Genomic DNA, 12,270 nt, shown 5'->3' on the forward strand with positions numbered 1-12,270 from the left:
GTCATTTTTAATTATGAAACTAAAATGATAGATCATGTCAGTTCTCTTGAAACTTCAATTAAATATCACTTTTCATCCATATTATTTAATTCATTCATTAAACATATATTGAAGTTTAAGTTCCTGGCAGTGAGCTCAGCATGAGAGTTACAGAGATAAATGACGTAGTTCCTGCCTGGGATGAACCTACAGTCTAATGAGGAAAACAAAAAAGCAAAAGACAGAGCTCACAGCCTGAAGGAGTCACGGAACATTTCCTGGGAAGAGATGATGTTGGAACGACCTCTTGTGTGTGTAGAGGGGAGCAGTAGTGGTTCAAGCCCAGTGGCTAAGCTATCATGAAGAATCTTGCACATTCTGTTGTGAAGTTATAACCATTGGTCATGTTTCAAGAGGGAATTACTGTTTTACGCTTGCTCTTTAGAAAGATGACTATGGTGCCATGATAGAGTATGGGTTTGAAATGAGCAAAAACGGAGTCAAGTTTTGTATCATCTGAGTGAAAATCATGGGTTTCTGAATCAACTTAGCATTGCCTGTGCATTGCTTTATTTCAGACAGTAGGAGCTTTACAAGTTCAAGTGCAAAGTTATTGTATATTCTGAATGAAATACTGTATCTATTGATGGGATATTAACTACAACTGTATTTTGTGTTTAGAGTGTGTTTGCCTCTAGTTCATCCTACATGTAATTTCAGATCAATACAGGCTGCTTAATTAGCAGCTAGGTCAACTAGTAGAATTACTTTGCAATTCCACTTTGATAGTTGTAACACTGTAATAAAATTTCCTACAACTGGCCCATAGAAATAACTGATAGTATCTGTCTCAACTTTCCACCCAATGCAAAAATTAATTGGCAAATGGCCATTCAACTTCCAGCTGACCACAGTGAAGGGGACTTCACTATCTGATGAGGTCTTACGGTTTGACAGCTCAATGTTCTAGACTGTCATACAGCATTTAAATACGCAAAATTCAGCAGATTTCTTGGCCATTAACTCTTACAGCAAAGATAAAATAATTGGTAGCATTAAAGTGACAATAATTTATATTAACTTAAGAGACTTGTAGGAAATGCATGTTCAATCTCTGGGTTGGGAATGTGCCCTGGAGAAGAAAATGGCAACTCACTCCAGTATTCTTGCCAGGGAAATCCCATGGACAGAGAAGCCTGGTGGGCTACAGTCCATGGGGTCGGAAAGAGTTGGACACTACCGAGCACACACGCACACACAGTTCCCTTTCCATGTAGAGTGAATTTTACAAGAGAGAACATAAGCCATATAAACAAAGGTTATTCTGTTTTTCTCATTGAGAATGAAAAGGGCTCAGTTATTAATCTGAGTATTAAAACCAATAAGCACTGCTCTCTCTAGGGTATTTCAAGGGTGTGTGCTTAAATCCCAATACTTCCAGCCTTTAACTGCTTATATCCTTGTCCCTAAACATTCAGATGTTCAGTTCAGTTCAGTCACTCAGTCATGTCTAATTCTTTGTGACCCCATGGACTGAAGCACGCCAGGCTTCCCTGTCCATCACCAACTCCCAGAGCTTGCTCAAACTCATGTTCATCGAGTTGGTGATGCTATCCTCTGGTGATGCCAACCATCTCATCCTCTGTCATCCCCTTCTCCTCCTCTGTCATCCCCTTCTCCTCCTGTCTTCAATCTTTCCCAGCATCAGGGTCTTTTTCCAATGAGTCAGTTCTTCATATCAGGTTCAGCTTTAGCATCAGTCTTTCCAGTGAATATTCAGGACTGATTTCCTTTAGGATTGACTGATTTGATCTCCTTGCTGTCCAAGGGACTCTCAAGAGTCTTCTCCAACACCACAGTTCAAAAGCATCAATTCTTCGGTGCTCAGCTTTCTTTATGGTCCAACTCTCACATCCATACATGACTACTGGAAAAACCATAGCTTTGACTAGATGAACCTTTGTCAGCAAAGTAATTTCTTTCTCTGCTTTTTAATATGCTGTCTACATTGGTCATAACTTTTCTTCCAAGGAGCGTCTTTTAATTTCATGGCTGCAATCACCATCTGCAGTGATTTTGGAGCCCAAGAAAATAAAGTCTGTCACTGTTTCCATTGTTTCCCCATCTGTTTGCCATCAAGTGATAGGACTGGACACCATGATCTTTATTATTTGAATGTTGAGTTTTAAGCCTGCTTCACTCTCCTCTTTCACTCTCATCAAGAGGCTCCTTAGTTCCTCTTTGCTTTCTGCCATAAGGGTGCCATCACCTGCATATCTGAGGTTATTGATATTTCTCCCAGCAATCTTGATTCTAGCTTGCACTTCATCCAGTTCAGCATTTCATATGATGTACTCTGCATATAAGTTAAATAAGCAAGATGACAACGTACAGCCTTGATGTACTCCTTTCCCAATTTGGAACCATTCTATTGTTCTAAGTCTGTTTCTAACTCATGCTTCTTGACTTGCATTCAGATTTCTCAGGAGTCAATAACTCAAATGTTATTTGCCACTATTATTCATGATAAACTGAATTGCCTCACCCCTTAATCTTTGTTCCCAGTTTGGTGGCATGACCCCTTCTGGATTGTTCTTTTTCAGTATTCAAATTTGCCATCCTTGGCATTATAATGTATTCTAGTTTTAATTGACTCAACTCCTGGTTTTACATGAGAGACAGGCCTTTTTCTGACCATGCTTGTAAGCAGCCTATTACTGATTTTACAAACAGAGAAAATCCTTCATCCAGCAAGGATATTTAGAGCAACACAAGGAGAAGGACAGAGAAGGTACATCAGCTGATCAGCCTCGTGGACCATGAGTAAAAGATGAGTGGTGATAGAGAGCCAGTCTCACTGTTTTCGTTGAAATTTGCCCCCTTTCTCCTTAAATGAGCCAACTTTAGATTAGAATTGTGTAGAAGGAAAAGCAGTATGTGTGGAAGATGATGTGTGCTTCTCATGCTAATTCCATGCCCTTCATCTCTCTTAGCTGGAACTTCAGTTTCAGAAATAAAGATCAAGCATGCAGCACCTTGCATCAAGTCCCACTGAGGCATGGGCGGCCCTGGAGCAGGTGGGTGTCTCAGGAGATCATTATCTGGCTAGAAGTAGGTGAAGAAGAATGTCTGTGGCAGAGATCTAAGGAACTCACAGAATTCAAAGCCAAGTGTTTGGATCTCTATTCGAAAAATTTTGACAAATGCCGCAAGGTGCAGAGGCAAGAATTACAAAGATCCCATTTCTCAGCTTCTCCTTCTCCCCTGCAGAGCTCCCATTGATTTCAAAGACACACCAGGCTTGGATCAGCTCTGTGGGGCCTGGACCCAGGTGAGGAATGGACCAAAGATAGGAAGAAAGAAAGGCTAAATAGGGGAAAAGGAAAGTTCTGTGGATGAATTTTAGTACAAAAGAGTACCCTTTTCTTCTGACCCACATGAATGCTCATTCAGCTGATATAAGCCTCCATCATGTATTTATAAAATATATTTCTAATGGAAACTAAATTATATATAAGATTCAGGTACACATGATTATGTACCATATACAGAATAGATAAAATAGAAATGCTCTTTTTTCAGAAAAAAAGCCTGAGTGAAACATGGATAGCAGAAGTAAGTCAGTCACTAGAGAATGCCACCATAAATCCTAGCTGTTGGTTTTTTTCTTACCAATTAATCATTGATCACTGTTTTTCATCAGAAAGACCATCGTAAGGGATACTATTTTATTCAAATCAATTTCGAGACTGAGCAATGAAAGTTCAGAGAGTGAGAGATTTTTCTGGAGAAAAGGTATTCATATGAAGATTTTAGAAAATAGTTAATGTCTATTTCTCCTGTAGGTCTTGAATTTTAATATTTTACATTTAGGCTTTTTATCCATGTGGCATTTATGCTTGTGAATGCTGTGGTATGATAATCTATTTTAAAGTATTTTAGAGTAACTTTATGTAGGTGACTATCCCAAATCTTTTATGAAATGACTCCATTTTCCTGGTAATGTACAGTAGCTGCTGCTGCTGCTGCTGCTAAGTCACTTCAGTCGTGTCCTACTCTGTGCGACCCCATAGACGGCAGCCCACCAGGCTGCCCCGTCCCTGGGATTCTCCAGGCAAGAACACTGGAGTGGGTTGCCATTTCCTTCTCCAATGCATGAAAGTGAAAAGTGAAAGTGAAGTCGCTCAGTCGTGTCCAACTCTTCGCAACCCTATGGACTGCAGCCCACCGGGCTCCTCTGTCCGTGGGATTTTCCAGGCAAGAGTACTGGAGTGGGGTGCCATCGCCTTCTCCAAATGTACAGTAGTACCTGGAGCTTATTAAGTTCCTGTGTAAGCTCAGGTCCATTTTCCCATCAGGGGTCATTTGTCTGTCCATGCCTACGTGCATACCCAACTGTCTTAATTGCTATGGCATTAAAATAAATGTTGTTACATGGTAGTAAAACACACACACTCACATACCTCTCTGTTCAAAATTGGTTGGTATTTGTTTTGTCAAGTAAATTTAAAATCAGATGGTCAAATTCCACTAAAACTCAATAAGGATTTTACCTTAAATTACATTTTAATTATAGACTAATTTTGAGTGAGCTTACATCTACACAGTGTTTAGTTTTCCTACCTGTTAAATGGGCCTCCCTGGTGGCTCAGATGGTAAAGAATCCACCTGCAATGCCGGAGACCTGGGTTCAGTCCCTAGTTTGGGAAGACCCCTGGACAAGAGAAGACTACCAATTCCAGTATTCTGGCCTAGAGAATTCTATGGACAGAGTAGCCTGAGAGCCTACAGTGCATGGAGTCCCAAAGAGTAGGACACAACTGAGTGACTTTCACTTTTACCTGTTAATATAGAATCAGAAGAGAATTTACATAGATTCCAGACAACATATCTATTCACTACTGATGTCTGCCTCAGTTTACTCTTTGTGCTGCTGTCAGTGAGCTATCCATGCTCCCATCTGAAGTCAATCCTGATGATTTTTTACTCTTTTTATCTCATCAAGCACATCCCTCTAGTAATTCTGTCCTTTTCCCTTACATTCCTACCAGATTATTCCCTCCAGTGTATAAATATAATGCTATTTCTGCTATCTTAAAGAAGTATCTTCTCTTGACCTCATTTCTCTCTCCATTTACCCTTTATTCCTACACCACAAAATTATTCAAAAGCACTTTTTAGCTCAGTTCCTCTCCTTCTAACCTCCCTTAAATGCCTTTGAATCAAGATTTCTTCTTGTTGTTACTTAGTCACTAAGTCGTGTCTGACTCTTTTGTGACCCCATGAACTGTAGCTTGCCAGGCTCCTCTGTCTGCTGGATTTCCCAGCCAAGAATACTGGAATGGGTTGCCATTTCCTTCTCCAAAGGATCTTCCTGACCCAGAGATCCAACCCGCCTCTCCAGCATTGGCAGATGGATTCTTTACCTTCTGAGCTACCAGGGAAGCTCCAAGATATCTTACCAATCCACTAAATCTGCTCTTATCTGCATAACTAATGATATATTCAATGCTACATCCATTTGGAGCTCTATTTTTCTAGGAAACAGTCCAATTCACCTGATTTTCAAATCTATTGGCAAATAATTATGTATCATGTAATCTTATAATCTTTTCAATGTTCCCAATATCTATAGAGGAAGGTGTCATCTTTTATTTCCACCTTGTCCCTTCTGTTTTTTCCCACAAATAATTAGTATTTGTTGTTGTTGTTGTTGTTGACTTCTTTTATCAGTTTCTACGCTTGCTTCAATATTTTTGTCTAAACTTTCTTTGGACTCATTTTTCTATTCTTTTCCTACCTTCTTGAGTTTGAAACTTAGATCTTTTTTCATCTTTCTTTTTTTTTTCTAATGAAAATGTTTATGCTTCTAAAACCATTACATGTGGCATTTTATCACTGTTAATTTCAAAATATTTTCTAATTTTCAGTGTTATTTTTTATGACTCATGATTTACTTAGACACGTGTCTTGCAATTTCCAAACATAATTTTTGTTACCCTTTAGAACTTTACTTAATTGCATCCAGATCAGAAAAATGCTCTATCTTATTTAATTCCTTTAAATTCATTGAGACTTGGTTTGTAACCTAGCATATGATCAGTTCCCTTACATCTTTCATGTGAACTTGAAAGACATGTATTAATATATTCTGCTTTTTCTATGTACAGAACTCCATGTAGTCATAGATCAGGTTTGACAATTATGATATTCACATTTTCTGTATTTCTGCTTATTTTTGTCTACTTGTTCTGTCAATTACTGAGAGTTGTATTAAAATTTCCAATTGTGTCTGTGAATCTCTCTTTTTATCCTTGTAGTCCTGCCTTGTTTTTGTCACATATTTAGAGTCTGTGTATTAGAGGCTTATAAATTTAAAGTTATAGTTTTCTGGTAAATTAGGCTTTTTACCATTATGAACTAACCCTTTTATGCCTAATAATGCCTTTGCCTACAACTAGCTTCTTTTCAGAAGAGTTAATCTTGTATGTCTTTCTCTACCCTTTTAATTCAACCTTTTTGTGTATTTTAGATACATCTCTGGTAAAGCATATGTAGTCAGATCTTATTTATTGCTGTTTTGTTTTTCAGCCTAAAGTATCTTTGATTTTCTTTAATTAAAGCACTCAATCCATTGCCATTTAATATAATTAATGATATTTTTGGATTTGTGCTTAGTTTTCTTTCCCCACCTGTTCAGTATTTGCTCTTTATTTCTCCTTTTCTGCTTTCTTTTTAAGAGCTTTTTTTTTTTCTCTTTTTTCTGTTTATTAATGCCTATTAGATTGGAATTTTATACTTTGTTTTTAAGGAACTTACTTTTTCCGTTGGTTTAGTGTTATAGGTAGAGTCCTCAGATGATCTCAGTGACTTATGCCTTTGGGTAACCCTCTCCCCTTCACGGTGAGCAGAATTTATGACTATGATGAGGCATCATTCACATGACTGTAGTACTTAGTATGGCAAAAGAGAGTTTGCAGATGTCATGAGAGTCCCTAGTCATTTGACTTTGAGTTGCTCAGAGGGTAGATTATCACAAAGGGAAGGGAGATGCTGATGTAATGAGGTGAGCCCTTAAAAGAGAAAAGAAGCAGCAACACAAAAAAGAACATGTGTTAATAGGAAAAGAATTTAAAAGGCAGATTACTGGCTGACTTCACAACAGCAACAATGAAAATCAGAAGTTAGTGGATTCCTGTCTTCAATGGCTGGGAAAAAAAATCCATCTAGAATTCCATACTAGATTTTTAAAAAACTTTCAACAATGAGAGGATGAAAGAAATGAAATTTTTCCAGGCAAGCAAAAACTGAGTTTTTCACTAAATGAAGTCATGAAAAAAATTATAAATACAGATCAGAAGTGATATGTTCCAGGCAAATAGTATGAGATGTAAGAATATATAAAGAACAAAGAAAATGATAAGTTTGCAAGTAACCCTGAATGAGCACTGGTGGTATAAACCGTGAAAACCATATCTTATGGCACACTAGAAGTGTAGCAAAATAGATTCAAAATGTATTAAAATACTACATTTTATTATTAATAAAAATCTACAAATGAAATGTTAGGATTTATAAGTGAAATTCATGAGGTTATCAGATATGAGGACCATATACAAAACAATTTTTTATATAGAAGCAGCCAAATAATTTTTTAAGATTCAATTTATAGCAGCTACAAAAACATTAAATAAACATAAAACATGTGCAAAAATTCTCCACTAAAATTGGAAAACATGGCTGAGTACATTTAAAGAAAATCTAAATAAATACCTTCAGTACTATGTTTGTGGATTGGCAGACTAAATATCTCAAATTCTTCCCTAATTTATCTACAGATGTAATGAAATCCTGATCAGCACCAGAATATTTCTTTTATTTATCTTTCTTTTTTTTCATAATGTGAAAACTGATAAGTGTATTCTAAAATTCACATGCAAATGCAAAGAGCAAAGAATTTCAAAGAAGATCTTAAAGAAGAAAGACAAATTCGAAAGTGTTATGCTAATAGCTGCCAAAACTGATTTTTAAACTACAGAATTTAAATTATAGTGTACTACTGGGGCGAGGACACGTACCTAGACACATGAAAGGCAAATATACAGTTAATTAACTTGTGGCAAATCGTCACCATAGTGTGATAGGGAAGGATAATCTTTACCATGAGTGTATGGATCAGTTGGATATTTCCCATCCGGGAAGAATATTATGATCCCTGCTTCCTACCATAAACAAAAAAATAAGTTCCAGATAGATTATATATCCAAATGTGAAAGAGAAAAATATTACAGTACTAGAAGAAAATATGGGAGAATCTCTTCATCATCCTGAGGTTGACCATGAGTTCTTAAGACATAAAACATGAACCATGAAAGGGAAAAACTTGATAAGAAGGAATATATTAAAATTAATAGTTTCTGTTCTAAAGAAAACAATAAGTAAAATAGCAAACTATAGAATGAGTATGTGCGTGTGGGTGTGTGTTCAGTTGCTCAGTTGGGTCTGACTCTTTGTGACCCTGTGGACTGTAGCCTGCCAGTATTCTCTGCCCATGGAATTTTTCAGGCGATAATGCTGGAGCTGGTTGCCATTCCTACTCTAGGGGATATTCCTGACCCAGGGATCAAATTTGCGTCTCTTGTTTCTTCTGCATTTACCACAAATGCACCTGTGAAGCCCCAGGTGGGTTCTTTATCACTTGTGCCACTGGGGAAGGCCACAGAATGAATAAAGTACACTTTATCCTCATTGTTCATGGATTTCACCTTTGTGTATTTGTTTCACACTAAAAAAGTGCAGAATAGCAGAAAACTTGAGTCACCTGAGGTGGGGATGTTTCCCGCTGAGGTCAAAGTGACACTGGCCTTCTTGTTTCAGCTCTTATGCTCTAAATGAGAATACTTTTTGCAGTATAGTACTACAAAAGTACTTCATTAATGGTACTAATTCTTTGCACTTTGAGCTTTTGAGGGTTATTTCACTGTTTCACATGGTGCCCAAGCATAGTGTTGAAGTGTTGTTAAGATATCAATATATCTAAACGTGAGACATCTAAACGTGAGAAGGCTGTTTTGTGCCTTGCAGAGAAAATACGTCTGTTAGAGAAGCTTCAGAGGCATGAGTTACAGGACTATCAGCTGTGAGTTTAATGTTAATGAGTCAGTGGTGTACATCAGATGGGTGTCTTTTTTATTTTTTGAGTTGAAGAACAGTTGACTGACATGTTATACTAGTTTCAGGTGTACAACATAGTGATGCAACAGTTTTACAGATTATACTCCATTTAAAGTTATCATAAATTTATTGACTGTATTCCCTGTGTGTACATTGCATCCTTGTATCTTATTTATTTTATACCCAACACTTTGTGCCTCTTAATCTCCTTTCCCTATTTTTCTCTTACGTCTACCCCTATCCCCACTGGTAACCACTAGTTCAGTCTCTGTATCTGTTTTTTTTAATATTAAATCATTTGCTTTATTTTTACATTCCACATATAAATGAAAACATACAGTATTTGTCTTTCTCTTTAGCACTTATTACTAAGCATAATACTCTCCAGGCTCATTTATGTTGTTGCAAATGGCAAAATTTTATTCTTTTACATGGTTGAGTAATATTCCATTGTGTGTGTATACATATATATGTGTGTGTGTGTGTATGTGTGTATATATATATATATATATGTATATATATATATATATATATATATCAGATTTCTTTATTCATCAAATCAGGTATATTTAAATAGAAAATGCATAAAATAAATTGATGTACTAATCATTTGAAAAAAATATGACCAGAAGCCTACAGGAAACTAACCCTGCATTTCTCCTAGGATAAGTGGTTCAGTGTTCATTAATCTAGTGTTCACAGTGATTTTATAGAACATAGTTATTACAACTAAGAAGAATTGACAGTACTTGCAATACATGTGCTTTATAAAGGACTCATGTACAGATTATACAAAGAAATCTTATAAAACAATAAGAAAATGATAGAAACCTAGTATAAAATATGGCCAAAGGACCAGGATAATAAAGTCCTACAGAAACTTCATGTAGGATACCCTAATAATCAATAAACTTATGGAATGGTAGACTGGGCTGTGGATGCCTTCTCTCTGCTCTGTCCCTCAATTTCACTCACAAAGATAATAGCCTAAATTTCCATAGTATAGTTATTTTTAAATTATGTGATTTTAGTTTGGTGGACTCCTAATGCCAAAATATTGTGTTGTCATTCTGGTAGTTTCCTTTATAAGCAGTAGGAAATCATGTCTAATAAAGTCTCAACTCACATGGCAAAAAAATAAATATATTATTTTAATCATCTGCTGCTGCTGCTACTGCTGCTGCTGCTGCTAAGTTGCTTCAGTCGTGTCCAACTCTGTGTGACCCCATAGACAGCAGCCCACCAGGCTCCTCTGTCCCTGGGATTCTCCAGGCAAGAATACTGGAGTGGGTTGCCATAATGCCAATCAAATATCACATGGTTTGCAGACCTCAACATTTTGAAAATAATATTTGCTGAGATTCATAATATATAGGGGTCTAACTGAGTGTCTCAGTATTTTCTCAGAAAACAGTGAAAATGATAAATTCTTGTGCAGAAATCACATAAAGAAACAAAAAAAAACTGGAAGATTTTAAGATTATAAAATTCTACCCAGACAATTTTGTCAAGATCTCTTTAAATCTGCTATTAACTTTGCCACTACTGGGTCTTCTTGCTTATGCATTTCCCTGTAGGGCTCTGCCCATTGCAATGTATGCTTAGTTATGTCTGACTCTTTGCAACCCTTTGGACTGTAACCAGCCAGACTCCTCTGTCCATGGGATTTTTCAGGCAAGAATACTGGAGTTCATTGCCATTTCCTCCTTCAGGGGATCTTCCCAACCCAGGGCTCAAACCCGTGTCTTCTATGTCTCCTGCATTGCAGGCAGATTCTTTACCCACTGAGCCATTGGGGAAGCCTGCCCATTGCAATACCAGCCACAATTCACTGCCCAGCTAACAATGTTCTCACTCCTTTTGAAGTCCTTTTTTGTTTTTTCCTCTAGGAGTAATCTCTCTGCTTCTGAGCTTCCACTGTACTTTTAATACCTTCAGCTCTTTCCTATCTGCTTGGCAATGTAGTTGTGTATGTGTATATTCTATGTTCCACCCTAGATTATAAATCCCATTCAGGATAGAGACAATGCATACTACCAGTTTGGGTCCACATAGCACTGATCTCACACAGCAGCTTAAAAGCTTGAGATGCAGTCAATAAATGCTTAATCATTTGAAGAAAATGTACTTATTCTATAAAGTAAGTTTTAATTGTCATTTTCTAAAGAATGAAAAATAAGAAGGTAGGAAATAAGTAGGGCAAAAACAAACAAAAATCCAAACAGCAACATAAAATATAGTTGACAAAAGTAGTTAAGGACAGAGAGTGACCAGGCAAATTCATTATACCTTTTTATTCTATTTCCAGTTCTTCCCATCTCTCCTGTGTTTCTGGTTTGCCTGTTTAGCTTCCAGTTTTCATTTTGTCTTTGACTGCTGAGTTCTGCTCTCTCCACTCCTCACTGCCCCACCTGGTTTAGGCTGATGCATGACTGTGGCCGTGGCCTGACCTTTGAATATTTGTGTTTCCATCCTTCTCTCAGCCACAAAATTTACAACCATGTTAGTTCCTTGAGTGCCCAACCACTGTGCCACGAGACAAGACATTTCCTGACTACCTTCATAGAGACATCCTTTTTAATTTTGGTTGCCAGTTGCCTGAAAAAACAATTCAGGGTGTCATATTACCACGTGTGTGTGTGTGTGTGTGTGTGTGCGTGCATGTGCTCAGTTGTGTTTGACTTTGCAGCCCAATGGTCTGTAGCCCACCAGGCTCCTCTCTCTATGGAATTTTCCAGACAAGAATTCTGGAGTGTGTTGCCATTTCCTATTCCAGGGGATCTTCCCAACCCAGGAATCAAACCCTCATCTCCTGCAGTCCCTGCACTGGCAGGTGGGTTCTTTACTACTGCCCCACCTGGGAAGCCCATAGGCTCTCTGAAATATCGCTGGGCATTCAGAGAAATCTGAATCAATTTTCTTATCTTTATCCCAGCAGATTAATAGTCTTATGTTCAGCACATATTCTTGAAAGTGTTACATTTTGAACTGTATGGGTCACTGGTTTGCTGGAATAGAGAAAAATAAATAAATACATAACACAGCACCTGGTAGAATGCCTGAAGCAGAGGATGATTAATGTTAGTGGATGATGATGTTTAAAGCAATGTGTTTCTT

At 37.4% G+C, this 12,270-nt stretch overlaps 1 long non-coding RNA gene across 8 annotated transcripts in view; it reads left to right on the forward strand.

The window, feature by feature from the left end:
• Window positions 1–12,270, forward strand: part of LOC147361189 (uncharacterized) — a 94,826-nt gene that overhangs the window by 10,622 nt on the left and 71,934 nt on the right. For 4 of the 8 annotated variants that reach the window (XR_015139883.1, XR_015139884.1, XR_015139882.1 and 1 more), the window contains exon 3: window positions 2,973–3,056. The exons of 3 other annotated variants lie outside the window; for them this stretch is intronic. This is a non-coding gene — a long non-coding RNA (uncharacterized LOC147361189). Of the gene's footprint in view, window positions 1–2,972; window positions 3,057–3,249; window positions 3,312–12,270 lie in introns of those variants that run through there. One more of the 8 variants, XR_015139886.1, reaches the window with a different exon arrangement.

The sequence above is a fragment of the Bos grunniens genome, chromosome 13 (genome assembly GCF_055505025.1).
Source record: "Bos grunniens cultivar Pamir isolate PY7600 chromosome 13, Bosgru_T2T1.0, whole genome shotgun sequence".
NCBI classification, from domain to species: Eukaryota; Metazoa; Chordata; class Mammalia; order Artiodactyla; family Bovidae; genus Bos; species Bos grunniens.